Below are 4308 nucleotides of genomic sequence, written 5' to 3' on the forward strand. Positions count from 1 at the left end.
AAAACAAAGGAAAGTTCACTATTCTGCCAGAGTATATGCTGGTTTAGAATCCTTATAAAATATATATAATATGTGTAGTAACTTATAGTCTTAAGTATATTTAGAATACTGCATTATTCAAACCAAAACCTACTTTAACAAAATGTCTATAATTAAAAGCAGCTGATGAAATGAAATCCAAAGTTATGACAAGGAGACTCACTGTGACTTGAAGCTGTGTTGCTTAGAGAACTTAAAAAAGCATGTGACTTTAAGCCATTCAAGGACTTGTGCAGCTCAGGCAGACCTCTGAGTGTGGCTGGAGGCTGCCAAGGCAGACCCTCAGCCACACAGAGCTGAGAGTGTGTGTTCTGCCAGACCACCTAATTTCATGGGCCCTGGAGCTCAGAACAGCAGCTGCTGTCATTGGTTGATGGGGGAGGTTCCATGCCTACTGCACAGTTTTATGGATGAGCTCTGACTACAGGTACAAGTTTTAAAAATTCTTAAAATATGTCCACAAATGCCCCTATAGCTAGTGCAGCCCCTAAACCTAGGGCATTTCCCTTTGCTGCTAAAGACCCTAATTCTGAACACATTGCTCTGGCTGCCCCCCATGGGAAAAATGGTGTGTGTATCAGAGTGACCTTTACGTTATCCTGACTTCTTTTCCTATTCATCAACTGAGGGTAAGCCAGTTTTTATTAAAGTAACAACTATTGTGGGAAAAAAAAAGCCATTCAAGGAAAAGTAAGGAGGTACCCTCTCTACATTCTTTACCATATGATTCCAATTGAGGATGGGCCTGAAATTATATTTCTAAATATTTCAGAAAAGTCCATAGAAGTGTTAAAAAGACGTTTAAGAATGTCTCTCTGTCTTTCTGCATCAGTAAGTAGTAGTGCTCATCAGAATTTCCTAATAGCACAAAAACAAAGGCAAGTCCATACACTTGTTCAGTTGTTAGAAGAATGAGAGGTAGACCATTAGATCACCCCTAGCCAGAGCTTCTGCGGGCTTTGTACCATATGCTAACCACCAACGTGAGTCAGGTGGACTTTCGTGGCCAGGACCTCTTTTGGGCATTGCTTCCTAAGTGGAATATAAAACAGATAAGGGAGTAGGGGGAGGTAATACAGGGGAGCTACTCTTTCCAGCTCAAAAGTTGCTGATGAAGACCATATATGCTTTCAAGAACCCCACATTTTCCTATAGCTGTGGATAGTGGCTAATGTGGTCATCCAGAATCGACACTGTGGACTATGGCAGTGTTTTCCTGTACAGCTTCAAAAACTCTGGATACGGATTCACAGGATCCAATGGCCCATAGATAAAAGAATGGGAATATTTACGGAAGCAAGAGCTCCCACCCAGCATTTTCTAAACATCTTCCTCTGGTTGATATATTGTTAGACACTGTTGATAACGAAGTTATCCCATCATTGTTGCATATCCCTGACTACATGTCCCACAGCTCATTCTCAGAGGGTCAGGTGTACAGCTGAAGACTGAGATGAGACCTCGGGGGAATCCAAAGAAGTTCAATTTGGTGAGGATGGGTGACAGGATGCCTCCATCTTTGAGAAGTTTTGGAGAAAGAGAGGATAAGGAGTCTCAGGAAATCCATTTGACAGACATAGACTCTTTATGGTAAGCTGACCAGATCCATTCTACTAGAACATATAAGAGCGGCTCCTGAGCAACGAAGCTCCATAATCATGAGACAAAAAGTTGGTCTTGCAATTCTGAAGCCCCAGATACCCCAAAAGCACCTCCACAATTCTGGCCTGCCCAAATATGGAATAGCAATCTGGTCTCAGTTTGTCACTGAAGCCAAAGCCCAAGAAATCAAGGGCAATCACTCATGAAACCTCAGGGTCAGACCTTTCCAAATCTTGTACCAATCATAGCTGGATGCTGCAAAGCCATTTAAAAGTACAACTATCTCAGGAATTCCAACCACACCCACAGAGTCTTGGTAGAAGATGCATAGTCCCTTGTAGGTGAAAAATTTGCCTGACAACTTCCATGAGTGAAAAGCAAGGGAAAGTGGGAGTCAGGTGTGATACGCAGATAGGCTACAAGTAGGGGCACAGCCCATAGCCCCACCTGAACCCACCATTCTCTCATCCTAACTCAGGTAAGATCTGGGCTACAAGACTCCATGTTTGGGGAGGCACATATTCTTTTCAATAATGCATGAAATGCATATAAACAACTACTTCACATGTACTCATGTAAAAATAAATTACAGAAATCAAACCAAAATAAATGGAGTAAAGAAGCATCAAAGAAATGCAGGCAATCAATGAGGTATTGTCCAAATGGCAAGGCTTCCCAGGGTGTTTTCTGTGAGAACATTAAGGAAAAGCAGATGCCATTACTAATAAAAAGGAACCCGATTATGAAGGCAAAAGATGTCATTTTTGTTACTAGAAATTAAAATATGATGAAAGGAGTAAAGAAGGCTTACTAAACAGATTTCTGAACACTCCCATTTACAAATGAGGATACAAAAGTCACATTTGAGATATTAGCAATCAAACCTTCCTTAATTTGATGGAAGATTCTAGAAACACATCAGTTTCTCTGAACTCCTATCATTAAGTCATCCTGATTACAAGGAAGCTCGCAAACAACAGCCAGAGAAAGAACCACACCAATTTCCTCCTCCATCTCCACAGGTGATACCCCAGGAATGTTCTTACAGGTTCATCCTGGGTCATCTTCCTGCTCTTTGGGCCAATGACTGTGGCACAGGGGCTCCCAGTCCTCCACTGGAGAAGCCAATAGAGAGTGGGTTATGAGCTGCTCTCACTGCACAATCCAGTCATCCAGGTGATGCATATTTGCAATATTTAGTAATGGTTTGTGTACTCAGATTACCAATGTAGCTATAATTGTGATTACCACTGCTTTATATAGATATTGTCATTTACCCCATTAGCTAATTCATTCTATTACCATTTCTATTTGCATCTCAGATCATCTTCCCTCTTCCTAAATAACATTTCCGAGATGTTCCTTTAATATGGTGTCAGTTAGTAGAAACACTACAAGTTGTGACTTTTCTCATGTGTCTGTATTTCAGAGTTAAGATCTTAAGGGAGCCAGCATGGAAATAGTATTCAGTGTACAGGGCAATTAATCAGGATTAATAGCTAAGGAAGGGACCAGACATATATTAATCAAACTTCCTTGATCAACATTGGATGTGGCTATCAGAGGAAGTCCCTGAGCTTGGGCACACCAGCTCTCTGTAGCTGCGGTAATGACTGAAAAGGCTTCCAGCTGACTGCACTCTAAGCAGCTGAAGGGGAGAGTCTGTCTTTGGGAGGGGGTTCTTGGTGGTCCATATTCATGTCTATCATAGGTTCACTATCAAATGATACTCTGGCCAGATAGACAACAGTAGGCTGACAGTTATTTTCTCTCAGCACTTGCTTTTGGCTTCCATTTCTTTTTTTTTTTTAAAGATTTTATTTATTTGACAGAGATAGAGACAGCCAGTGAGAGAGGGAACACAAGCAGGGGGAGTGGGAGAGGAAGAAGCAGGCTCATAGCGGAGGAGCCCGATGTGGGGCTCGATCTCATAACGCCGGGATCACGCCCTGAGCTGAAGGCAGACGCTTAACGACTGAGCCACCCAGGCGCCCCAAGTGATTGATAATTTCTTGATAGATTATTTTCTCAAGTTCACTTTCGGATTGTTAATTTCTTTTTTTTTATTTATTTATTTGACAGAGATAGAGACAGCCAGTGAGAGAGGGAACACAAGCAGGGGGAGTGGGAGAGGAAGAAGCAGGCTTCCAGCAGAGGAGCCCGACATGGGGCTTGATCCCAGAATGCCGGGATCACACCCTGAGCCGAAGGCAGGCGCTTAATGACTGAGCCACCCAGGCGCCCCATTGGCTTCCATTTCTTGATGAAAAGAGGGATACTGTCACATTATTTGGTTTTCCACTTTTCAGCATCATGCCCTTTTGTCTGCTATTGTGCTCTCTATACTTACATCATAGCTTCACTACAATGTGTTCACATGTGCTTCCTGAATCCAAGATGTAATGACTTCCCTAAATTCAGGGCTATTACCAGAAATTTTCATTTGACTATTATTTTTCCAAAATTCACCCATGTTTCTGCCTCTGAAATGCCTATGAGATGTACTTAATAACTACTTATTCCATTCCTTAAGTCTCTTTGCCTCTCTTTCATCCTATTTTTCTCTTTATCTTTCTTTTTTTTTTTAAAGATTTTATTTATTTATTTGACAGAGATAGAGACAGCCAGCGAGAGAGGGAACACAAGCAGGGGGAGTGGGAGAGGAAG

The 4308-nt window shown here is 41.9% G+C and overlaps 1 pseudogene; it reads right to left on the minus strand.

Moving 5' to 3' along the window:
• Window positions 1-1137: 1137 nt before the first annotated feature.
• On the minus strand, window positions 1138-2109 carry LOC100474167 (annotated as a pseudogene).
• Window positions 2110-4308: the final 2199 nt, after the last annotated feature.

The sequence above is a fragment of the Ailuropoda melanoleuca genome, chromosome X (assembly GCF_002007445.2).
Source record: "Ailuropoda melanoleuca isolate Jingjing chromosome X, ASM200744v2, whole genome shotgun sequence".
NCBI classification, from domain to species: domain Eukaryota; kingdom Metazoa; phylum Chordata; class Mammalia; order Carnivora; family Ursidae; genus Ailuropoda; species Ailuropoda melanoleuca.